Here is a 27502-nt window from a genome sequence, read left to right as displayed (position 1 = left end):
GCCTCAGGCCTGCTGATTCCATTCCCACTGTGAGCCGCTCAGCGTATGCTACTTGCCTAGTCTTACGCTGCCCACCCCACATCAGAGTAAGCGGGCGGCTCAGCTGACACCACCCACTTCTGCCCACTCCTGCTCTTAGCGACCCCAAATACGTACAGTGTATGCAGAGGGGCCACTGTGCTTCCCTCCTGGGCACCCGTTGTCCCCGCTGCTGTAGCCGCAACAACACTGATGCCCAGGTCACGATCTCTTACTGCTGCCGTGTATTGCCCACCAAACACCCCACATGTGTGCACACCCACTGTAGCCGAGGCCCAGGCCATGCCAGATGGCCCCACTCCCGTCATAGCCGCACCTCAAGGGGCTGCTCTCCTGGACATAGAGTGGCCCGTCCCACGTACCCATGCCTCCCCAGACACCACTGCCTGCCACTTTTGAGATGGTGAGCATGCTACCACTACCGAAACCACACCCACTGATGCCTGCTGAGCTTGGTGGGCCACCAACACCACAGCCTCCCCTCCGACCACGAGATCAAGCCTCCTGGTCTCCCGAAGACACCACATCACTTTCCCAACTCGGGAATCAGGTAACGTCTCTCTAATAACAGTAAGGCGATTCCTATATGTATATAAACTTTCACATAAAGTGGAAATAAAACGCCTAAGACCAGACAATTGCCACAGATATCTCCCTGCTTCCAGGTCACTTGAACCTAAAATGGTGGCAGGGATCCCAATTTAACCCCTTATATAGTGTTGGGCTATATTGTGTTGCATATATAGCCTAATACAAAATGGCAGTTCTCGGACTGCGCCACCCTCCCAATCTGCCCGGGGGGGCAGACCTACTGGTGGTCGGTGACCCTCACACCTCCCTTGTGTGGAATTGGGCTTTGTGATTGTACAGCCAGAGCAGCGATCAGCAGAATCTATTGCAAAAGAGGCGAAACAAAGTTGTATGTTTTTGGACTTTAACAACCATTTCTCACCCTTATTTGCAGGGGCAGCTGCTTCGTTAGGGCGGAGGGGCATTGCCCCACTGCTTTCTCGCAGTGCGAAAAGCAGAAACATAAAATGGTAAAACTACTATTTTATGTTTCTGCTTCTCGCACTGCGAGAAAGCAGAAGTGCCTGGTTGTGGGCGGTAGGGTGGGCGGGTCTGCTGGAAAGAAGGGGAGGCATGGCTAGCCCACTGTCATGCGCACTCTCCATTTTCTCTATATAGGCTGAATGCAGCCTACTTAGGGAAAATGGCCTCCAATTAGGCACCCGGGTGGGCACAGTCCTCACCAATCACAACACTGCCATTGCAGCATTGTGACTGGTGGAGGAGAGTGAAGCTGTCCGTAGGTGGCTGCTTCCTGAGGAGAGCTGTGGCAGCAGGAAAGCAGAGGGCCCGGTGGAAGATTCTTTTTTTTTAATTTTTATAAAACCCCTCCCATCTCACCCCTCCACGCACAATCCCCCCAGCCGCCCGTCGTGCCAGCCGCGACTGGTGCTGTTACTGCCAGATGTCAGTGGAATCCATAAAGCTGGCTATAAGATTGGGTGTAGCTCGCTCTAAAGTAAAACGCAAGCCCCCGAAGCACATATTTGATTGTGCCTATCGCTTTTAATTAACAATGGGTATTAATTGCGACTTTTTGTCAAAGTATTAGCTGACGGCTCTCCATTCTTGATAGCGAACTATATGTTTAAGTTACATCATTTAACTGACACATAAAAAATAAGCATATTATATTCCTTTTAGAAGAGGAGATCTGAAACATGAATTACGAATTCATATGAGAAAAGGGGGAGAAAATAAAGGGAAAGGAATGGAAAGGATGTATAGAATGTAAAGAAGATAGTATTGGAGGTAAAAAGGATAGTGGACACCAAACATTCCAGTCTAACTATATAGCACCCAATGTGATGGTGGGTACTCTCTAAAATGCTTACTTTGTATCTTATGGCCAGGAGTGAAGAATGGCAGGAAATTGTAATTTTAAAATATTCCGATGTGGCTGAGAACCTGTGAATGTATAACAGGTTGTCATTTATAATCAGGTTCTATGTTTTTAGGTCTTGCGCCTAGCGATGCACTGTGCAGCAGTGCTCGCGTAGCGAGAGTCCTTTTGTCCGGGGTTCTGAAATGGACCCTGGAATTGTACACACTTGTGCGTGTCTTTTTAGTTTGGTCTTCTGTGATTGGGCTTTGAGTGCGTGTTTTTTTTTAAACAGACCACGCAATAGGCCAAAGGTGGGCGCATTGCTCCGCCCATGGCCTATTGGTGTCTGTTACGCGCACCAAAGCCCATGTGGTTTCAATTATCGTGCACAGACACAGGCGCGATAATTTAAAGCACATATTCGCTGTGGCGTGTCCTTTTTTTAAATTTTTTTTTACAAGTGCCGCTTGTATTCAGATGGAGCTGGGAGCAGAGGAGCTGCAGCTGCTCCTCGGGCTGTAGCGGGGTAAGTCACTCCTCTCTATTTTTTTATTACTTTTAGAGCAGAGTTGGCAAAATCATCCCGGCACCTTGCCTGTACCAGCTCTCGCTACTGTACTCTGTGTGCGCTGGCTGCCGCCCCTGGGACATGAGTACGTGTCCTACCTCAGGCTCTTACTGGGTCTCTTGAGCTGTAATGTGAAAGTGGGCCGTAGAGGGGTGGGCGGTCTTCATAAGGAGATCTACGCAGACCTCCGCTGGCACGGGGTCCGCTCTGGAGGAGTTGTGAAAGTTTCTGGCATCGCCCCTAGCTCTGAGCAGTTGGGGGTTTGAAGCAGGTGAGCAAGGGCATTCATGCTGCTTGATTTGTATATTGATTTCCATACACCCTGTGTGCGTCTTATAAGTCGGACTGAGAGTGGCCTTTCGCCCCTTGCTGCGATGGAAGCGTGGTGCTTGCTCCTGGTGGTGGGCAGGAGACGAGCAGCGTGTTCTCTCTGATCTGTGGGCACAGAATAAGGGCGAATGCTGTGATCTCTCCGCGCGAGCCTTCTATTTCCAGTGCAGAGAATAAAATGGAACAAATGTCAGACTTACTCCGATACATGTAGGTTCCACAGTGCGATACAAATGGAGTTTGACTAACGAGATGATATCCCGCCCCTCCCCCTCTGTGTTGTCCCAGTGAATGCTGCCCACACGCAGAGCATGCCACTGTGAGGCGGGGGTCTCTTTCCCACCAGGTGCATGGGATATCGCAGGCTCTGTCAGCCCGTTTTTAGGCCTAAATGTACCTCATATTTGTTCATTATAACAGTGACGTATCCCAACCCATTCCCTCCCCCAACATACTTGCAGTAGCCAGCGTGAAAATGCAAAAATGGAGGAGCTTCTAAAACGTTAGGTAAGAAAGTTTGAGATTTCTGGAAGAGTCATGTTCTGCTATTGCACAAGCCTTTGTTTGCTCCGTACACACCGCCTTCAATGATCCAGAAATGAAATGAATTTCGTATCTTTCATTCCCGTTTTCTTCTTTGCTCTTTTGATTTTGTGCAGGACCCCTTTTTAATTTGTGAATGGAAGGTGTGTGTGTTTATTTTCCGCCTGCGCCTTGCTTACAGATTCCTCCCCCTCGGGCAGCTGGATAGGTGTCTGTGAAGGCTCCCTCCTTTGATGCCGGGACAGGTTTTTCAAGTCCTCTTTGGGACCTCGTTGTAACCGTGGGAGAAACGGAGATGAAACAGCTCTCAGTCATTAAGTGTCTTTTGACCTCTCACCTCCCGCGTGAAACAGAACTGGAGCTAAACCAGGTGTGTCCGTGCTTTCTTCGATCCTGTGCTTCGGTGCGTTGTCTGTCTCGGGGAGTAGTGTTGCGATTGGAACCAGTTTTCTGAGTGTGTAGTACAAGAACTAGCAACCCTCCACAGAAGTGCACCAGCTTCTACTTATTGTGAGTGGGCTGGCCTGTGAGAAAGTGACTATCACCTCACTGCAGCATCACTTCTGTGGTCCACGGGGATGGAGGGGGTGTGTCATAAGAGGACGTGGGAGACGGTGGCAACACATTCACCGGCTGATTCCGGTGTGGAGGGGCCCGGGGCTGGGGTGAGAGAGACAGCAGTGTGTGTGAGACAGCAGTGTGAGAGAGACAGCAGTGTGAGAGAGACAGCAGTGTGTGAGACAGCAGTGTGTGTAAGAGACAGCAGTATGTAAGAGAGACAGCAGTGTGTGTGTCCTAGAGAGAGCATGGAGTGTAAGAGACAGCAGTGTGTGAGACAGCAGTGTGTGTAGGAAAGACAGCAGTGTGAGAGGCAGCAGTGTGAGAGGCAGCAGTGTGAGAGGCAGCAGTGTGAGAGAGACAGCAGTGTGTGTGAGAGAGACAGCAGTGTGAGAGACAGCGGTGTGTGTGTCCTATGGAGAGCATGGTGTGAGAGAGACAGAACTGTGTGTGAGAGACAGCACTGTGTGTGAGAGACAGCACTGCATGAGACAGCACTGTGTGAGACAGCAGTGTGTGTAACAAATACAGCAGTGTGTGTGAGAGAGACAGCAGTGTGTGTGAGAGAGACAGCAGTGTGTGTGACAGCAGTGTGTGTGTGTGTGTGTGTGAGAGAGAGAGACAGCAATGTGAGAGACAACAGTGTGTGTGTCCTAGGGAGAGCATGGTGTGTGTGAGAGAGAGCAGTGTGAGAGACAGCATTGTGAGATAGCACTGTGTGTGTGAGAGACAGCAGTGTGAGAGACAGCAGTGTGTGCAAGAGACAGCAGTGTGTGTAAGAGAGAAAGCAATGTATGTGAGACAGCAGTGTGTGAACATAGCATAGCATAACAAAACACAACATAGCATAGCATAACAACACAACAAAACAGCATAGCATAACAAAACACAACAAAACATAGCATAGCATAACAAAACATAGCATAGCATAACAAAGCATAGCATAACAAAACATAGCATAGCATAACAAAACATAGCATAACAAAACATAGCATAACGAAACAAAACATAGCATAACAAAACACAACAAAACAGCATAGCATGACAAAACATAGCATAGCATAACACAACAAAACATCATAGCATAACAAAACACAACAAAACATAGCATAGCATAACAAAACAGCATAGCATAGCAAAGCATAGCATAACAAAACATAGCATACTATAATAAAACATAGCATAGCATAATAAAACATAGCATAGCATAACAAAACATAGCATAGCATAACGAAACAAAGCATAGCATAACAAAACACAACAAAACAGCATAGCATAACAAAACATAGCATAGCGTAACAAAACAAAACATAGCATAACAAAACACAACAAAACAGCATAGCATAACAAAACATAACATAGCATAACTAAACATAGCATAGCATAACAAAGCATAGCATAACAAAACAAAACATAGCATACCATAACAAAAACACACAACAATATACTTTTTAGAAAAGAAAAACAATATAAACAAGCATTTGCAATGCAGTAGGTCTCACAATTATTAAAGTTTGAGCTATTGGCATTGCTAAATAATGGAACACCAATAGCTCAATCTTTAATAATGCGAGACCTATTGCATTGGAAATGCTTGTTATATAAGAGATGGTTAAAGGACTTTTTGAGTTAAAAAGTGGATACCTTTTATCTTATTAGAAGGTCCAACAAGAATGTGGTAACACTAATCACTTCTGGAGATCAGATGTAGTTTCTTAGATATATAGGGTAATGCTCTGTGTCCTAATACGGATCTATAAATAGAGAGCCTAGGATTACATCACATTTCCTTCACCCTCGGATGAACGTTATAATCAGAGATTTAGACTCTCCCATATCCATTGTGAGTGTCTCACCAGGGCTGATCGAATATTGGCTCTAGTCCATTGCAAGTGTCTCATTCAGTCTGTTCAAATATATGTCTCAGGTCAGACATGAGTATCTCACACTACATAATCAGACTTTTTTTTTTACTTTCCCATGTCAGGTGTGACTGTCTCACCCAGCCTATTCTTGGCCGTACCTTAGTGTCTCACACCATCTATTCAGATCTCTCTAGTTGCCCCATGTAAGGTGTGAGGCCCCAGAGTTTGGAGGAACGGCTGTGCACTGTCAGTGACCTGGTCAAAGAGGGCATGAAACAGCTGAAACTGGACCGTATATTCAAAGCTGTTCCAAACAGGGGCCGGGGCTCCCCTAAATATGTTTGGCCCAGTGCCCCCAAAATCCTTAAGATGTCTCAGTTTGCCCACTCTTTTTTAAAAAAAAATCATCGGGGGAGAACCGAACCTTCCATAGGCTCGTTCGGTAAGCTCGCGGCGGTGCACTCCCACACAAATTTTACGCCTCACCACTTTCAAATGTCACCAGCCACCACTCCTTATTTGCAAATCTTAGTGGTAGCTGAAAGTACCACATGTAAATATGTATTTGCCAGCAATGTGTGAAAACTGTGCCCTGCCAGGATACGTTTCAGTGCGATGACCAAGGGTTAAATTTAAATCTTTTGACTTAAATTACCACCATGCGCTGTGACAGAAATCATGACTGCTTTAGTGAATCAGGCTCACGGGTTATTCTTCCATTTATCTACAGGCAGGAAACAGGTGTACCGCTTTTAGATGAGACATTCAACTTTGTAACAAATTACCCGCACACGTGTAAACTGCAATAACTTGATTGTACACGTTGCTATGGCTATTGTATTCCTTTGTACTTGCCTTTATATCGCGCGCCACGTCCCTCAAGAGGCTGTGGAGACGTGTGTAGAGGATCAGAGAGATAATCCGTCGGTTTGCTTGGCTCGGTCTCTAGTCTGGCCTATGCAGGGAGGGAGTGTCTCGGTGTTACTGCGACGCCACGGGTGGCAAATACCTTACATGAATTAGCATACTGCTCACTGACTGTCTTTTGTGCCGGTCGTGACGTCAAGGCTCCTTGTCACAGCTGGCGCATGGTGCTGTTAGTACAAACAGCGTGCAGGTTTTACTACACCACAGTCTGCTTCTAGGCAGAGAGTCACATGAAGCAAAAAAAGAAACACACACGTTCTGTTCAAACAGGAACACGGATAACGCCAACACAAGGCAAATAAAGACAGGTGGAGTTAAGACGTTGGGAATTAGACTGCAAAGGCACACATATTTTAGGGTGGGACCAGTTACAAGAACTTTAATGACAGTTCAAGGTGACAACGGTCGGGGTTGTCGAGATCCTACTTCCATTCACTTAGGCAGTGGCTTGCTATTGATGACATTCTAGATCTATGAGAAATAAAATACAAATAAAAAGGCACTTGCGTCATTTAGTGTATGCACGCATACTGAATGACCCAACTTTGGCACCTACGCATGACGTGTTCCCTCGTGTGCGTCGCCCAATTATGGTTTTTTTCCTTCATTTTTTTTCTATTTATTTAAATCATTCATGGGTAGCAACTACTGGCAATGCATTAGGTCACCGGGGCTTTGCAAATGCTTATTTTATGTTAAGAACGTGTCTCCTGTCAGTCAGGCTAGTCTGATAATCATCTTCTTACAATGAAAGCTGACGTTTAAGAAACCATAAGCCTGCTTCACCGGGTTTAAAAGTGTGTCTGAAGGGCAAGTGGTCTGAGTTAATTTCAACATCAAGGCCAAAAAACATACTTTACCATCTTTTATAGGTCTCGCTAAAGACAATTGCAGCGGTCTGTTGTGAGAGCACTTGTCAACAGTGCAATACAAACAAGCATAAAGAAGTAAGATGGAGAGGGAATGGGCCCTTGTAGGCAGTGGCTTTCGTGTTTTTTCATGTTTTGCCGTTGGTTGGATTGGCTGTCAAGGCCATGGCACCTTGAGGATGGGTCCCATAAGATTTTGGGGATGGGATTCAAGTAGTCCATTTTAGGACTCGCCTACAAACAGCATTTAGTTTATTGTGGGCAACACCAATACTTGCATGGGCTTTCTGCCAGCTCATTGCTCGCCATTCTCTGCATTTCTTGTCAATCTCATTCCCAGTAATATGTAGTGCTGTATCCAGGGTTAGCAACAATACTCCATCCCATGAGATCAAGTAACATGAGAACTACGCATCTTATGCTTTACTCATATCCCCACACTGCGTGATAGTAGAAAGACGTGACGGCATTTGACATGCAAAGACCTCTTTGGAATTGAGTTTGTACAGCGAGGCCTAGTGTCAATTGTTTCAAAACCTATTGTTTTAACAAAGCATAAACAATCTAAAGTGATACTAGTACATCGGAAAGTATCCTATAATTTGAAGGTACGTACCATAAAAACACGATCTGGACAAAATGTTTGTTTAGCAACATATTGGTTGACAAGAACTGTACACATATTTACATTCACAAGGTGCGCATGGTATATTCCGTGAAGGCATGCTTGACCATCTCATGGGATTTCATCGGGTCAGGAATGTCTTCAAGCAATACGCCATGCGCACTGCAGTTCTTCCTGTCAATTGAATTCTCCAAGCCGATGCAATGGAAGCTGAGTGCAGCCAGCAGCAGGAGCAGTAAACCATTGGGGAGGGAGGTAAAGTCCTAGACTCCTGTCCTCGGCACTAATAAACTCCACTCCACTGCAAGTGCGGAATTTCTGAAAACTTCGCACTCCAAATGGAGTGCGGAGTTCTAAAACTCCGCTGGTGGAGCGGACTTAACCGCCCACCTTTGGTTTTCATAACCATTGGGAATTGTCCCTCACGCCATGAGGTTATGTAGATCAAACAATACTTCTTGATGTTAAAAAAATCCTATATTCTTTGATTGTAGATACCCCTGACGAAGGGCTTCTGTTTCAGCCCTAAATGCATTGGGATAAATTACAATGCTAATCTCAAGAAAATGTCAACACTAGCATTCGTTTGGAAGATTCACGTACAAGAATCATGTCCTTTAAATAAATAGACTTGATCAAGATGTTTTGTTTCGCATTGTTCAAATGTGTACCATTTTTGTTTGCTGAAAACCACTTTTAACTTAATTATCTTGTTCACATTGTTGAAGAGTATTCACCAGAGTTATAATATGCAATAATCCCAGCAATGGAAATAGTAGTGCACACTGTGTCTAGACCACTGTTTCTAGGTATCTTCACTTTTAGAAAGTTGGCATTGTCCTGCCCTAACAATTTGGTGCCTGCAGCCTGTCCTAGGTCACATGACTGGGTGTAGTTGGCAGTTGGACTTTGTTTATTCCTCCTAGACCCCCACACAGTAGAGGTATTGGGTGTGCCTGGATGGACCATCAACTTGCATGATGGAGACTTGTCACCACTGATTTGTTCATGCAGGCAGCTTGGAGCCAGGGCAGGGCAGGCAGGAAACTTCAGGGACTTCAAAGATAATTCTCTAGAACCTTCCATTACAAAGCTAGCTTCAGGAATAAATACTGGACCGTCAGACCCGACTCTTCAGTACACTTCTGGATCTGGAGATACTACAGAAGAGGGGCTGTTCTGCTACTTTGCTGCCAGAAGAACTGCTACTTTGCTGCCCTACTACTTTGGTTGCTGCTGCCTGCTTGCTGAGAAGGAAGACTGGACCTCTACCTTTCACCTCAGCCTGAAGTGACCCCAAGGGCCTGCAGACTGACCTCCTGTTCTGAGCTACAGGGACATAACAAGCTTCAGAGGCTCCCTGCAGCTTCCCAGGTGACCTCCTGTCTGGACCTGCAACTGGATCTGCATGAGCCTTGCTGGTGTCTGCTGGAGTGATTTCTGATCGCCAAGTGGTGCCCCTCAACTCTTGATGTGGCATCAATTGAGCTCTCAAGAAAAGGAGAAATCCTGAAGCTTTGGCCTCTTCGCGAGTGGGCCCGGTTGTGCCAAGAACTTGCTGCCCGCACCGCCCACCAACACGAAGTTCCGGCGAACCTGACTCTTCATGCCACTGTGACCTCCAGGGATGCCCAGCAATGCAAGATCTGCACTTCACACTACAGCATCGACAGCTTGCGGTACCAGCCAATGTGAAGCTCCAACCATGACGGTCTGTGACGCCCGACAGGATCATTGTGGTACAGCGACGACCATCCGCAACTCCAGGTCTGCTCTTTGCTCTACTTCAACGACCATCCACAACGCTCTCCCTACTCCTGGAGGCATCATCCACTGCAAATGGAACTCTTTGTGTAGGACTTTGAAGGCAACTATTTCAGCTGGACCAGCCTGGTTCCTGTATCCGGCCTGAGTGGCGCTTTGTGCTTTTAGGTGATATACTTACCCGAAATCTCTAAAATTGCATATCTCTGGCTCTACTGATTGCATTTTTGTTGTTAGGGTCTCAAATAATGTATTACATTTCACTCTATTTTTCTAAATTGGTGTGGGATTTTTCTTGTGTTGTGTTCTCACTTTATTACTGTTTGTGTTGCATAAATACTTTACACATTGCTTCTAAGTTAAGCCTGAATGCTTTTTGCCAAACTATCAGAGGGTTAAGCACAGCTTAGTTTGAGGTTTGCTGGTGTTTTACCCTAACAGAAATGGTGGTTGCTGCTTGAGAAGAGTTTCACCCCTCTCAACTGTTGGTAACCCATTTTCCAAAAGATGCCAAGAAAACACGTTGTTCGATTTACAGCAGTTTTGTTCACTAAGTAGATATGTATGGGCAGGTTTTCTTAAGGATGCAACAAAAATACTGCCTCTGCCATAATATCTACTATGCAGTAGTTTGCTATGTATGACTTCAAGTTCACAAATTTCCATGCAAACTTCTGTCTCAATATCATAATACTCTTCTTTAAAAGAATAGCTTAACTCTGCTAACACAGGGCATGATTTAGAGTTTGGCGGATGGGTGCTCCATCACAAAGGTGATGGATATTGTCCGCCATTTTTCAAGTGCATTATGATATTACAGACTTGTAATTTGGTGGAGGGGATATCTGTCACGTTTATGACATGGAACCCGTCCAACAAACTCTAAATCAGGCCCAATGCCTGTTCTGCGAAGAGGCCCTTTTAAAATTAATATTATTATTATTGTTATTACTATGCAATTATAATAATAATCAGCATAATTTCCCCATCATTACAGCATAACAATAATAATATCCATGCAAGAATGTGTAATCTAAACAATCATGTTACTCTGTTCTACCATAACTAACCTCCCCTACTTAATCTACCATACCTAATAAAACAACCTGCCATACCTAAACTATTGTTTCTAACCCTGAACCCTTCTGACAGCTTTGTTCTCCGAGACCGCAGAGACTCATTTACCCTCTAGCAGGCAGACCTTGCTCTCTACTGAAAACCGCCTTGAAAAAGCCCAAGGCCAATGGGCCACTAGGACGAAACACGTGTCGGCTTGTTTGCTCTCTTTTCGCAATTTATATTTGCAATGTCAAATAGTAATAAAAACATCACAAGTATTTTCATTTTGAACCAAGTTTTTGACGTGGATTCTTCACTGATGTGGACCAATTAAGAAGGCACTATCCTCCACCATTTCTCAACCTTACCCTTTCAATGGCTCTTGGGTGTAGCCATTCATGAGGATTGTGCCACATGTAAATTTGGGCTCTGACAATTGTAGCGCGGCTTAAGTCCAGAACTTTCCACCCACACAGCGTTTTCAAATATTGTTTCTAACCCACCTACCATAACTTCCTTACCTACCACACCTATTAAACGTATACTCACAAAACCTACCTAGCATACTCATCTAGCATACTTAATCTACTTTACCTAGTACACCATACTTACCATAACCTACCATAATTTCTATATCTAACATATTTACCATACCTAACGTGCCATAAAAAACCTACCAAACCCACTTAAGTACCATACCATTGCATACCTAACTGCCATATCTTCTTAGCATAACTACTATACCTACCTAACACACTACAATATCTTACATACCATAACTTACATATATAATATACCCTACCAAGCCCACCACACCAACCTACCATTCCTAGATTTTCTAAAATACCATACCTAACCTACTATACATATTCTACCTGCACTCCTGCAGTACATATGTTTTACACCTGCCCTGAGGCAGCACCTTCATGAAAAAGGGGCAAGTTATGTCTCTGAGACCTCTAATAGTCTGCTAACAAAAGCACTTGTGTCCAAATCAAGAGGCCTTTGGGAATGGCCTATGGTGTTGCAGTCTGAATTGGGCAGGGACCGCGCAGCTTTTGAAGTGCATGAAGATGTGAATTCTATAGATACGTTAAAAGTAGTGCGCTCGCTTGGCTTTGCTACTAAAGTTTCCACTTTGGAAGCGCAGTTAATATTAAATCTTACACCTCCCATGCATTCTTCACAAGTAAAGTATTCTAGCCAATGTAGCATGACGGAGTTACAACTTCACCGAGGGCTTGGTCTCTGGGCAGAATCACAATGAGCGCCTGGCAGGTCTTTCCTCAGTCCCATGCGAGAGGCATCTGACTCACTAGGACCTGGTAACCAAAAGCCAATGGCACGATCTCTTCTCGTAATTATTCTCATTTGATTGGTGGCTTGTTCGCGTCTACTCCTTTTCTTCCCAGCAGTCGCAGAGGTTTTTAGGTCGAGCCTAGAGCAGCGCGTGCGCTGTGCTCTGGCGATACTTTTAGTAAGGCCTTCAGAAATTGATACCACTGTGGCCTAGAGCTTGAGTGCATGTGCGCTGGCACGCGCTTACAAGCAGAAGCGCCATATGGCTTTCCTCTCTCGTCATGGGTCACAGGCCCTGGCTGTTCTCTCCGCCTTCTGCATTCCGCAGACCTTCTCCAGCCTGCTCTTTTCCCTCTCGACCCCTCCCTTTGGACAGGGAGGAAGAAAACTGCTCCTGTTTGCAAGCCTCATCACTATTCATGCCATGAAAGTTTGTCAATAGGTCATGAACAGTGCATTTCATCTCTTGAAAACAAGTGTCCCTGTCTCCCTTTCTACTCTGGGCTGCTCGCTCTTCTGGCCCCCACCTCTAGGTTTCAAGGTCAGAGTCTGCCAGCAGCTTCAGTCTGCAGCTCTTCTCTCCTCCTTCTGCCCCCCCCCCTTTTTCAGAGGGGAGGGGAAGGGAGGCTGGGTCCATTGCAAGCTTCTCAACCAACAGCTTTAGGGATGTCATAGAAGCGGCTACTTTACCCTTAATACGTAGTGCTTACCCCCTCTGCCCCCCGCTCTGTCCTAACACTTATCATCAGGTTCAAAGCTTGCTGTGCTTGCCCCCTCTGCCCCCCACTCTGTCATCCGGTTCAAAGCTCGCCGTGCTTACCCCCTGCCCCCCGCTCTGTCCTAACACTTATCATCAGGTTCAAAGCTGGCCGTGCTTACCCCCCCTGCCCCCTTCTCTGTCCTAACACTGATCATCAGGTTCAAAGCTCGCCGTGCTTACCCCCCTGCCCCCGCTCTGTCCTAACACTTATCATCAGGTTCAAAGCTCGCCGTGCTTACCCCCCTGCCCCCCGCTCTGTCCTAACACTTATCATCAGGTTCAAAGCTCGCCGTGCTTACCCCCCTGCCCCCGCTCTGTCCTAACACTTATCATCAGGTTCAAAGTTCGGCGTGCTTACCCCCCTGCCCCCCGCTCTGTCCTAAAACAGATCATCCGGTTCAAAGCTCGCCTTGCTTACCCCCTCTGTACCCCCGCTCTGTCCTAACACTTGTCATCAGGTTCAAAGCTCGCCGTGCTTACCTCCCTGCCCCCGCTCTGTCCTAACACTTATCATCAGGTTCAAAGCTCGCCGTGCTTACCCCCTGCACCCCGCTCTGTCCTAACACTTATCATCCAGTTCAAAGCTCACCATGCTTACCCCCTGCCCCCGCTCTGTCCTAACACTTATCATCAGGTTCAAAGCTGGCCATGCTTACCCCCCTGCCCCCGCTCTGTCCTAACACTTATCATCAGGTTCAAAGCTCGAGGTGTTTACCCCCCTGCCCCCCGCTCTGTCCTAACACTTATCATCAGGTTCAAAGCTCGCCATGCTTACCCCCCTGCCCCCGCTCTGTCCTAACACTTATCATCCGGTTCAAAGCTCGCTGTGCTTGTCCCCCTGTCCCCCGCTCTGTCCTAACATTTATCATCAGTTTCAAAGCTGACCGTGCTTACCCCCCTGCCCCACACACTGTCCTAACACTTATCAGGTTCACGGCTCGCCGTTATGCAGCTCAATATCCTTGGTGCAACAACATCAACTGTTGCATGGCTAAACACTTTTAAGGTCCCAAAAGCGAGACCTATTGGCTATGCCAATGCTCGTTTGATATTGCAGTTTCACTATTTCACTGGGTCGAGCCAAATACTTCTGAAGAGAGCATCATGTTTCAGGAATGTTTTACTTTACATGAGCGTGAGACATTTCCGTACCTTAAGCATGTTACACTTTCTCAAGGCTTAGACTAGGACCACAGGTCATGAGGGAGCTACCTACAGGCCAGATCGCAAAACCATTTGAGCGCATAAGCAACACCACTGTGATTAAAAAAAATTGAATATGTAACTGAAAGTCACACGTTATGCAGATTGTTATGGTCATAGAGAGCCCATACGGATGCAGAAAGTTCAAGAGCAGGTTTGGGATGTCTGAATTAGGGTGGGAGAGTATCCTAAGAGAGTGCCATGGGCGCGGGCACTTCCAAAGCAGCTGAGAACGACAAAGGCTTAACATTGAGAGAACCTCAGGTCTGCATCAACTTAAGGTACAAGATCTAAAGGAAGTGATGTTCTTTTCTGTCTTTCACTGTGCCCGCTAATGACCCCACGATCTCTATAGCATGAGGCCAGCGGTAGAAGAGGCTGGGATAAGTGAGAAAAGCGAGACACAGGACCTCGTCACTTCTTGGGTCAAGGAGATCTGCAGGTTGTAGTGAATCTTTACAATACAAAGAGATGCTTTCAGTAACTTTCATTGGAATACGTGAACATAAGATGTAAGTGACATACCGAAGCAATATCTCTGTATAATCAACTCTCTATGCTTTGACAGGGAACTGGAATTTCAAGAAAGATAAGCATAAAGAAACATAATTATCTTTCTGAATACATATACAATTACATCTCCCTATGTTTAGAATACCTACCTTAAGCAATGCTACTATATTTCCTTTTGTGAAAGATTAGTATAGATTTTACTTGAGTGTTGTAGAATTAGAGAGTAAGGAACATCATTAACATCCTGTGGTTCCCCTTCACTTAAAAATATAAACACATATTGACAATCTAATACCTTATGCACTATATTCATTAACATTAATATACATGTTAAATGTCCTCTTGAGAATCCGTCCAGTTCTGTCATAAGAATTCATCGCATTCTATATAACTATATCAGTTAACATTCAAACAAATGCACAAGGAAACAGTTCAAAGTTTGTTTTCAAATCATGCATGACTTCAGAATATGTCTCTGTAAACCAAAATGCCCATAATCCAAACCTTTAGGAATTAGAATTCTTGATACCTGAAAACCAGCATCCATGTACTGAGATCTGGCTGCAGCAAAACTGTAGCACAATTGCCTAGCATTGGCACCACAAACCCTGAGGGAAGTTATAGCTAAATATCCATGATGGCTGACACCTCACTAGCCACACAAGAGTCCGTGGCACACTGGAAAATGGAGGTTACTGCTGCTGCCATAGGGCACAGCCAATTCTCAATGAGTGTGCAGCCTGAATCCAGTCACCAGCCACACTCTGTAACGACCACCAGCATTTCCTTTACTGAAAAGCCTTTAAAGAGTTTGGCCCGAAGATACGGCTTCCTCACACTCAAACCAGACTTTATACTAAGCCGCACCCCGAGTTCGTCTTCCTGACAGTGCCACCCACCCCCAATGCCACCACCCATGCAGTGGGGCTCCTTATTGAGCAGGATATGCTTCATAAAAGCCATACAACAATCGTAGAGGATGAAGACTGGAAATGGGTCTGTTGAAACATCAATTGCCTTGCATTCTTTTTGATTGCTTCCTGGCTATTTTGCATTATTGTATGCTATCTTGAGTGTTGTGTTGTCATTTACATTGCTAATACTATTGTCTTTTCTGATTTATATACAAATAATTGATAATCCAACTGTACCACTAACTCTATAAGTGTATCACATCTGGTAGAAGGCCTAGCCACCTGTGCTAAGACATCTTTCAATTCACTATGGTGAGTATAGTTTCAATTTACTTATGTGGAATGGGAAAATAGGAAACATCATTCCCATTCTGTGATTCTCTACACTTCGCAATATATACACACTGGAAACCTAACACCGTATACACTATGTTCATTACCATGCACATACATGTGAAATGTCCTCTTAAGAATACGTCCATTTTCATCCCAGGAACCCTTAGCAGAATATACAACCCCAGTCTTTAAAGTTCAAACAGGTGCGCGAAAAAACAGTTCAGACTTCACTATCAACTTCCAGTTACTTATTTGTAAAGCAAAATGTCAGTAATCCAGCCCTCTAGGTACTATAAATAATAGCGCTTGTAGAGAGATTCAGCTGCAGCAACCTGCAGCACAATTGCCTAGCAAGGACACTATGCACCATGAGGAAAGTTATATCTGATTATCCAAGATGGCTGCTGTTTCTCTAGACACCCAAGAGTCTATGGCACACTGGGAAAAGTAGTTCACTGCCAGTGCTCTACTGCATAGCACATTTCCAATGCATCCTGAATCCAGTCAGCTCCCACATTCTATAATGATCACAGGCCTTTCCTTCACTTAAATTTACTTAAAGGCCACATAGTATTGCTTCTTTGTATTCGGTCAGTCGTGATGGTAAGCTGCACCTCCAGCCCTACTTATTGGCAGGGTATTCATACACATTTTCAACAGTCACTGCACATCTAAGTGTATACCTATTCTAGGTTAGGGCCAGTGGTATACAAACTACAGGAAAAGGTGAGTTTTTAAAGGACTGTAGCAGTTAAAATTTCTTGAGATGGAAAATAATTTCCAGTGTCTGGCGAAAAGAGAATAAAAGGAATTAGAACATTGGAATGTTGGAAGCTCCATTGAAAACAATGGAGCGCTCCGGGCTTATAATGGCTGGTATAAGCCCGGAGCACCAACATTCCAATGTGTCTTTGTTCACAGCTCTGGCTGTGAACAAAGACTTCAGGGAGCCTGAGGGGATTTCAATCCCCTCGCGCTCCCTGAAGGCTTTGTTTTGTTAGAACATTCTGCCCTCTAGCGGCAGGATGTTCTAATAGCCTTATAGCCCTTCGTAGCAGGGCTATACCGGCTTTTAAAGTCCCTCTGCTTTGTTGAAGTCCCTCGCCTTCGGCTCGGGCCTTTAACGCTGCAGCGGGCCTTTAACAGCCGGTATAGCCCGCTACGGCGGGCTATAAGGCTATAATATGAAATTTCATATTCATTCTAAGGGGACAAGTTTCTCTCTGCAGTCAAGGCTTTGTGATGAGGTTAGAACTGGGTAGAGTTGACAGGCATGTGCTAACAAAACTATCAGTCATAGGTTTCCACTGTACACATCGGTTACTTTTGATGCTTGAACAAAATGGGAGCAATAATGAAAATCATAGACAAGATCATTCACAAGAAGGGATTTGCTAACCTTGCTGTCAGTCACCCATTACAACCTTTAAATCCTTACTGGAGACTCATTGTTTTAGGCAGGAGAAATGGCCATGCTAGTCAACTGTAATCTGTTTCTACGGTTTACAACTACTCAGCTTATAAAATTTGTATTTCTACATTTAATCAAAATGTTACGCTGAATCGAAAAATGTGGCAGTTATACAACACTACATCTACATCCATAGAAATTGGTCCCTTTAGAAAAAACAGTGCCAAAAATGACAACTCACACTTTAACAATTCCAACCCACTTGAAATTTAGAACTATATTTTATACTAACACGTTTCAGAAGCAGTTCCTATTCTGCCCATTTGTAAATATCAATTAAAAGATAACTTACCTGGCTCTAATTACCACAGTCCCACAAACAAAATATATTCGGGCATCCTCTGGAAGTTACTGTGAGCCCAGCCTTTATTTCATGGGCTGCAAGCCAAGACATTTAGTTTTGGGGGTGTCCTGGACCTTCATAGCTGGAGGATGTCGTTTTCTCAGGATCTTCTTACCTTCACGATCAAGCTCACACCCTCTCATGGTCGAAAGATATCTTTCCGATCTCAGTCAGAACTCCTGATCTGAGGGTTGAGTCATAGAATCCTGCTGAATCTGAGGTAAAGAGAGATTGTGTCCCTTTATAAGGCACAGTCGTTTGTTGGTTTGGCTGTTTCCATATTATCTAAAAAGATCTCACCTCACCAGGGTTGGACATGGGCCTAAAGTGGCCATCAGGATTACCTTTCTCAGAGTTAGATGTTGATCTATCATGGAAAACTGAGATAAAATAGTGAGATTATATCTTCAAGAGGGAGGAATAGCAACAAAAGAGAGGAAAGATAAAACAAGGGGAAAAGACTGACAAGTGAACAAAGATCAGGGAACTTTGTTATAGGACGATGGTAGGACACCAACTAAGCAGCCCCCAAAGAGCCCTGACCACAGAATATTCCATACCTCATTCAACCAAATTGGCTCATAGCCACCAAATAACTCAACAATCAAATAATGAAAATGCTACTTATTTGGTTTGGCTTGTAAAAGAGGCACATAAAATCCTACAGCTGGGGTGTTAACAATGTAGACTATTCCATCCACTTCAGTGCATTTTTTTCATAACTGCAACTAGTAGGACTGCTTTGTATTGTGGAACACCCATGACTCCATGTTGCCCATGATGCTAGTCAACATCTTTAGGAAGCTATTACAAACAATATTCCAGGTGCACCTTACAGTAGTAATCCAACAGTGCACCAACAACTTCCAGTTATATCTAAAGGTTTGTACTGAAAAGGCTGCATGCTCTAACACTTTGACCAGATGCAGTGGGTTCAACGGAAATGGTGAAAAAACGAGTTTCCTTCTCGTCAGCCTCTATGTGTGCAGTGCCAATGAGAGAAACTAAACAGGGTAGGTTGATTGTCATACTACAGATCTGCTGATCATTTCCAGGTGGGTCTGCTTTTTCTGCATGTCCACTATTGTCTACGTTTGATCAAGTGGACTCCACTAATAGCTTCCAACAGTACCTTCAGAAAGCGTTTATCCAGTTGCTGAGAGTCAGCCAAAATAATACAGCAAGAGTGATCAGCAGTTTCCAATGGGGGTCATGGACACACCGGTCCCCTGTGGTCTTGATTCGCTGCTAATGTCATAGTGAGTAAAGTTGAAGGTAGTGGTCATAATTTCCCAAGCGATCCACTGACTGCCCTTCTCTGTCCGACGGCACATCTCATAAACCCACCATTCACTAACCAACAATGCTGCTCTATTCTGAGCCCAGAATGTAACCATGGTAGCTGTACCAATCTAAATGGCATCCATCTTTGAATGTTGCACCTTCTCCACAGATTCTCTTAGTGGCTCCACTAATTGGACCTTCAGAAGTTCCCTGTCAGAGTACCAGTATTCCCCATGGCTATTGAAAGTGACAATTAGGTTCCAGAGCTTCAAGATTCAAAGGCATACATACTCATTGACCCCATCCCCCTACACCCATTGCTCCCACTTCTCATACATGACAGTCAATATTACCGAAACCTGCTTTTTTCACCCTCCTGATGATCATGAGTGAAAATGTACTTAAGGCAATTTCTGTGAATTGAAATGCACTTCTTGTAACCCCACTAGGAGGCAAGTGTTAGGAATCAACAGGGTGTCTGAGGCTTTAATATGGCAACAAGAACACTGGTGATGCATATCCCTTTAAGGTTGTGGCATACTGGCCTCTGGCAGCTGGGGCACAATGTGTAGTTGGTTAGCCTGGGTCAAGGGAGGGACTTATGGGTAGAGGCAGTATTTAAGCATCATGCAGACATTAGGAAGCTACTTGGCAACTTCATGTTGTATTGGCTCTTCACTGTTGCTAGTTCATTCACCGTTCCTGTCCTTCACCTTTGTTATATTTCCCCTTTACAGATGCAAGGTTCCCTAGACCTCCGATCCCTGGACCTTCTTGCTTGTTCACTCTGACCTTGTTCTATGGATTCTGTTTGGCTTTGGCATACTGCTGTGGATTTCCCTTTACCGCTCGTTGAGCCGACCCTGCTCTTTGGACTCTGTTTTGGCTTTGTTGTATTGCTGTGTTTTTCCCCTTTCCATGCTGAGGCGAGTACTCATTCCTTTCCTGAGGTTGGGGCTTACTGGCTTCACTTCCGCTTGGCTTCACTGTGGCCTGCCTTTCCGAGACCGGTCAGCATACATGCCTATTATATGTTTATTCTAAATATCATGTTTCTTTTCTTTGATTAATACGGAAATGCTGCACGTACCTTTTCTGATTAGTGGGTCGCTGTGCCTCTTGAGAGTCTCTGTGAATGCCTGTAGTGTGACGAGAGGGGTACCCCAGACAGAGCCGTACTAAAGAAGACTGGGCATGCTTCGTATCTCTATCTGCCTCTCTCGCACCCATTCCCCTACCCCTCCATTATTTGACCCTGTCTGGTGCATCTTTTTTGGTACGGACAGGAACACACTATGAGGAGTGAGGCGAATTGTCATCTGATCTCATGGGGTCCCAATCACAAATGACACTATTTGAAGGTTCATGAGGAAAGACGCAATCCCTTTACAAGATGAAATAATGTTGTGTGCATTGCCAACAGAAAGAGGGCCAAAATCAAAAAGCAGCAGTTTACATAATTCTATAGACTATAAACATACCACGGAAAAATAGTACATTTACTACATAATTGTTAAATCAGCATTAAGCAATGATTTCAGAGCCAGATGGCCATTCCCTCCAGGTTGTTTCCATGGAATCTAATTCCTACTGAGGAAACACAAACATAAATATCAAAAAATGCCCAGTGCCCCCCAAGAGGATCCATTCATTATAAAATAATACTTGGAGCAAGGAGATACTTATTTTCAGATTTTCTGTTTCAGATTTGTGGGTGAATACACTGCACCCTAATATAATAGTAACTCTATTTGGTCTAGCCATGAATTGCATGACCAATACAACTCTGTAGCACAGAGTCCCAGTTAGACTGCAGGCTGAGTCACACTGCTGGGATTCACACTCATAACATGTAGATCACAGCAAATAAGCAGCAAGCAGTTACTACACCCATTACAAGATCAGTTTATTTCATCCAAAAAGATTGTGGGTTCCAGTTTCAACAACATTACAAACCCAGAATTTGGGTTTTCTCTCTTCTCTTGTAATGCAAATCTTGACTCCTTCTTTCTTCCAAAGTTGGCATCTGACCAAAATGTTATGTTATATGCATTTATATCGCGCGTGGCTACTCAGGAGTGTCCCAGCCCGGTACCTTGCGAGCAGATGGGAGTCAGTCAACGGAGTCCTATACAAAGAGCAATGTTTTCAGCCGTTTCCTGAACAGCTTGACATCTTGGATGCAGCGCAGTTCCAAGGGCAGTGCGTTCCAAGCCACAGCAGCCCTATAAGCCAGAGAGCTACCGTCCATTCTCACCCGGTGGAAACGTGGAATCACTGCGAGGAACTGTGCCATGGAACGTAGGTTTCTTGGGGGCACGTAGAATTTAGAATGCTTCTTAAGGTAGCCAGGGCCAGACTGATACAGGGCTGCATGCGCTGTGGTAAGGCCTTTAAATCTCACTCTTTTCGCAACCGGCAGCCAGTGGAGATCACGCATATGTTGTTGACATTTCAATATTTGGCTGCGAGAGATATGCTGAGGCATGTTTCTCTTCCACTGCATGTTTGGATAGCACCCTGAGAGCCGTCCGTTAGACTTGCCAAATTCTGGTGAAAACATCTGTGCTGTTTGCTGCATATGGCATCTTCCCACTAGGAAAGTCAGATACACAAAGTACGCAGACTACGAATGATCCTGAACATCCTTCTATGTCAGGTTATACAAAGTCTAGCTGTCGACAAAACATTTGCATATTGCTGGCCTTGCAAGTTCAATCCAGATCTGTGGGTCCATTTCTCATTAGTTTCTTATCCTTCTGCTGGATGTTTAACTCTACAAGCATCAATGTGCATACATCAGTATTCTACATTTATCTCCACATGCGTGCCACAAAAGCGGCTTGTTCTAAACTCCACTCATGTGCAAGTGAAGAAGATAAAGAATACAAGATATGTAAGATGCTTGACTCCAAATGAATATAGCCGAGAAATCTGGAAATTTTAATGTCTTTCATCTGAACGAGGATATTGAATCCCAGATGATTTGATCTTGTTCCGCATTACGTGCTTTATGATTTTTTTTAATAATGTTGACTTCTTTTATGTATCTCATGTATTGCTTTAGGTATGACTTTTATGGTTTGTTAAACCGAATAAAGTTTGTTGTTGGGGATGAATATGTGACATCGTTCATCATGTGATAGATTGAAGGGGTACGGCCCAGAGAAAAGTTCTTCGGAGCCAGCTGCTAACCTTCATGCCGCTCACCTGCTGTTCCAGTTTCACACCTATAAGCCATAAAATCTTGGTGCACCATATCTAAAACAGCTGTCTGTGGGAGGGGAGGGAACTGTCATGAACAATGTCAGGACTAGCCATTGTTGACAGATGACCCACTGCAGTACCACCAACAGGCTCACCCAGCACCCTGAAACACCATGGCAGAAAGGCCATCCAGCACAATAACATATGCCACCAACAGGACCATCCATTGTCCCTGCAACCACATCATGACACCCAACACGATGCAGTGGGTTGGCTTATTCCCAGAATCAAAAGGCCCTAAATCTGGCTCTTTGCTGTGTGGATGTGATCGTAGAGGTTACCAGGCATGAATTTCCTACGAACCGCTAGCGCCTTCAACTACATTGCCAATGAGCCAATGCAAGTGGGCACTTTTGTGCCTGCAAGATGTAAAAATCCTATGGTCTTGTAGGAACCATTCGGAATTCTGCTGTTGGACAATCCATAATGGGACTCTTTGCATTATCTTATTGCTTGTCAATGGTCTGCCATGTCCTGGACCTGAGCTGTAGGTATTATGAAGCAACTTAGCTGTGACACTCAGTGGCCCCCTGAATTCTGGAGACAGGTTGTTCTTGCCTCCAGGAGCACTTCAATTCACCAAAACCCCTACTTCTTTGAAATCTGCATCTGAAATACATCAAGAAGAAAAGGGTAGTGCAAAAGCATGTCACAGCTAGATTTAGCACTGGGAATTAACACATGGCTGACTATCCTGAACAAAGGTATCAAAAAGCAAGAAAAATACGCTCAGGAGATATCACAGATTTAACGGCAAGCTGTGAAGTAACAGGCTTACAGGAAGCCAAAAGAAGGATGCTTGCTCAATGCTGAGCAATGTAGCACTAGTACTAAAAGGTGCGGTTTCAAATCACTTCTCTGCTAAAACATTTGAATACTAGCAAGTAGTCAGCTGAATGACTTTTTGAATTGTTTTGAACATATCCATGATGTCCATATAGTGTAATGAATCATATTTTTTAACTTGCGAAATTGTTTTGGTTTTAACTAACTGAAACAATCAATTTGAACTTGGAACACTAAAATTGTGTGAGAAAACTGGTCAAGTACAGTCAGAGTAAACCGTTTTTGTTAGTTATCTAAACAATAAGGGCTGTTTGTCCAACACACAAGTATGCAGAAAAACTTGCCTGATGCTTGTTATAGGAAGGTGGCTTTTTTTAACAATATATTTTATTGATTTTACATGAGATATACCGGGACGTGTCCCGGAAGATACATTGTGATGGATATACATAGCACCATGTAAATCTATTCGTATTTGTTGTATAATTCCCAAACATCGCAATAACAACTTTGCGCAGTTCATTTCAAATCCCACCAAATTATAATTGAACCACTGAATATACGGTCGGAAGTGATCAAATTAAACTTTCAGTAGCATGGAGGCCAATCGCCTCCCGGGGACACAGTCGTTAAAAGGTCTGACTCGATGAGTTGGGGTAATTCTATGCCCCTGTAGTCCGCCCACCGTAACCATATTTTCTTATGTTTTTTTAGGGGACATCCGAGCCTGGAACACAGCAATCTCTGCATTCATACATTCATCAATGACATTTTTCCATCTGCTGATCTTAGGATGGAGTACACTTTTCCACTTTGGATGATATCACTTTTAGCAATGGTGACGGCTAAAAACAATAAGTGCTGTTTGCAGGGGTCCCCCCAATACTATTGGTGCTATGTAGTAACAATAACTTCGGCTCAAGAGGTAGAGGAAGCTAGCTTTTTATGTCGTGGGCCAATGTAGGGGCACACCATGCAAAAATGTCCAGACAACACTTATTGATTTACCGGACTCACTTTAATAATCCCAAATGCTCTATTTGTGGTAGTGTGGTTGAGAAGTTTAGGCTTATCAAAGGGGAGTGTTAAGCATTTGTCGTACACGCAGAGTCAATAAATGAGACAGGCACTCAAGAAGAAATTGGAGACCAATTTAGAAAAAAATAATACAGAATTTTATATAATTTAGAAACTAGGATCATCGGAATCAGGTAAGTACTTTCGGAACTAGGAATTTTTCAAAGAATCAGTAAAATGCTCAAATAACATTTTTTGAAGTATGAGCCTCAAACGCATTAATGTTATCCTATGGGAGAAACAACCCCTGCATGCATATATTTGCTAACAGTTGTTGAAGATGCATTTTAGGACTTAAGGTGCTTAGTGGCCAAGATCCAAAAAACAGCAGCAGCTCAGTTTTACCTGTCCTGGTGTGTACGAGTGCAGAGGTGCTGGTTGCATTGATAGCCTTGAGCACTAGAAGTTAAAACCAATGGAAGGGTACCTGTAACAAAAAGGCTGTAAGCGGGGTCTTGGGTACAAGTCCTGCAGAACCCAAATGAGGGCTCAGTTCATGAGGGTCTCTGGAGCACGGGGAGATGGTCCGTTTCCGTTGACCTGGGCTTGGGGTTTCGGGTGCAGAGGTGTTTTGTCTGTCGGGTCGCTTGAGTTAAGAGGCTCTTGTGGTTCTTGGGTGAGCTGGAGAGGGGAAGAAAACAGGGCAGCAGGGCGACTCTCAGTGTGGGCCTCATCGGTCCTGAAGTCCCTTGTCAGCAGATGAATCATGAAAAGGAGCATCCCGTAAAGTATAATTAATTTATCAATTATAAACAGTCTCTTTCAATCCACGAAATTAACACAAAATGACTGTGCATGGAGTCATGAAATGTCTTTTGATCCATCAATTAATCTTTCTTTTTATTTTCAGTCAAATGCATCAGCCCAGCCAACGTGTTTCATCCAAACATGGACTTCCTCAGGGTTGGAATTATCTCTTAAGAATAACTGAAGTAATCTCCTAATATACTTCGCATATGCTGGTGGTCCCCATAGCGTCTGTTAGCTCTTGAACTTATAAGGATTATTGCCTCATATCCATACTGGCATCCTATCCGTTCGTGTACGAAATGTCGCCTGTCTAGCCCGTTGGGTTTTGCGGTGGTGGTGTCCAGGCTGGACACTTAACCAGCCTTGGTTCCAGAAAATGCTCTGGTACCAAGGATATTGGTGCTGGGAACCTCCTGGTGGGGCCTAGCATCTCGAAACTCACTAGAGAGATGGGGCTAACCTCTTTCAACCACAGGGACCTCCTCCTGGCGAAATGCTCCCTCTGTGGGCCTGATGGTCAGCAAAACGGAGTACCGGACAAGTGTGGTCGGTACCTGCAGATGCAGGAGGGAGGCTCCCCCACCCCAACGGAGATGCTGCAAGGTTGTTGAAGTGCTTGACAGTCCTTCAAGGGTTTGGGGAGGATGTACAGCTTCTAGACAAGTTGGTCCTGCAGTTGTCGAGGCTTGCAGCAGGAAGGCAGGGTTTGGCGCCAGTTTGGGAGCAGGCCCTCTGTTCTTTCGGTGTCAGTCTTCTTTGTCCTTCTTCTACTCCCAGGAGGACAAATCTGTCTGTTTGGAGTCAGGTAGACCCCTAAATACTGAATTTAGGGATATTTAGGGCAATGTAGGGTAATATCCAAAGGGCGATCTATCACTGGGGTGACTACATTCCCTAAGTGATCACTTCCTGTAAGGAGTGGGCAAAATCCTGACCCAGAGTACCTAGTTTCACCAAACCCAAGATGGTGAAACCTTTCTTTGACTGTCCACTTCAGGTGGCCCATCTTAGAGGTGTGGCTAGCCTGTAAGTGTGACACTCCTTCTGACTAGCTAATCAGCGATTTGTTCCATGACAAGCAGAGAGACGAGTAGGCATTTGGTTTAATTGGAGAAAACAACTTTTATGTTGGGCGTCTGAGCCTGTTTGCCACCATAGCCAGTAATGTCATGTAAAATGATGTGGACCCCCTGCAGAATATGAATAGAGCCTCTTAGTCTACTATATCTCACAGATATTCATTGATCTTGGGCTAAATATGGCCCCCCCTGAAGGGTTGAGGGGGCCCTGAAGTGTTAGGGCTGCCCCCACAGCAGGAGCTGCAGGGGTTTGTGTTAGGCCCCTGGCCATGGTGGGCATATGTGTTATCCCAGGACGGGTACTTTGGATAATGCTGAGACACTGCATAGACACATCGGATATGCTCCCATGTTTTGCAGATGGTATTACTACCACCATGGCTTTTGAGGATGGCTTTAGTAAATCAGATGGTGACCTGGTGCGTGCTGTATCTATCACATTGAAAATTATTGACCTAGTAGCTTCATCACGGGGTCCACTTAAGCATGCAAATTTGTGCATAACGGAGCGTAATATAACTCCAATACACCATAATAGATTTTTTTGACATGCGTGATTTAGAGTGATTGACCCCAAACTTTCTACATGATTTGTTTTTCAGAATAGTATCCCACATTGTATAATACTACACAAATCAGAAGCATATTGACTTTGGGCGAGTACCGTATTTGACTGAAGTATTAGAGTGATTTCTATCAGCTTGAATGAGTAATAAATGGGCCTTATATGTTAGTTTATAGATGCTTAACTAGTGAGATGGCTTGTCCTGGTGAGACCCTATGAGCAATTACAGGGCCGAAACATTGACACAAGGACCCCCTGGTCTACATTCTTGGACTGTATATATACAGGGGACTATTGTGATTTATAGACAAGACCTTGAGTCAATTCTGTGACGAGGGGCCCTATCTAAACAGCTGTTTTGGGGACACCCCCGCGCCGCGCCGCGCCGCACGGCTACCAACTGCTGTGTGTGCCCCCTTGCCTGCCCTCTGCCTCGCTGCCGGCTGACGCCGCTGGCGTCTGCTTTCGCCTGTTTTGTCGAAAATTTGTGCTTGCTTAACCGCTCTTCTCCCCGTGTTAACTATTTTTTTTTCGTAGCGTCTGTTCTCGCTTGTTTTGTCAAAAATTTGTGCTTGCTTAAACTGCTTTTCTCCCCGTGTCAACTGTTTTCTTTTCTCCTGACATTTGTGCCTGCATTTTGTTCGTGTCTATTTCAGCCCTTCGCGCCCTCCTGCCTGCCTGCCCGCCCACCGCGCCGTCTTCCCTCCCCGCTCCCCGCTTCCCGCCACCACCGCTGACCACGCCCCTTTTTTCTTTCTGTTCCCTCCCCGCTCCCGCCTCCCAGCTGCCCCGCCCACCCGCGCACTTGGCCTTA

At 44.8% G+C, this 27502-nt stretch overlaps 1 protein-coding gene across 3 annotated transcripts in view; it reads right to left on the bottom strand.

Annotated features, from left to right (window-relative positions):
- LOC146865355 (uncharacterized) overlaps positions 1-27502 on the bottom strand; it is a 131470-nt gene that overhangs the window by 98508 nt on the left and 5460 nt on the right. Inside the window, exon 2 of one of the 3 annotated variants that reach the window (XR_014970090.1) lies at positions 21050-23040. The exons of the other annotated variants lie outside the window; for them this stretch is intronic. The gene's annotated coding sequence lies outside the window, so the exon portion shown is untranslated. Of the gene's footprint in view, positions 1-21049; positions 23041-27502 lie in introns of those variants that run through there. 3 annotated transcript variants of the gene reach the window in all.

This window comes from Triturus cristatus, chromosome 2_1 (assembly GCF_964204655.1).
Source record: "Triturus cristatus chromosome 2_1, aTriCri1.1, whole genome shotgun sequence".
NCBI classification, from domain to species: domain Eukaryota; kingdom Metazoa; phylum Chordata; class Amphibia; order Caudata; family Salamandridae; genus Triturus; species Triturus cristatus.
This window is presented reverse-complemented; position numbering and strand designations above follow the sequence as displayed.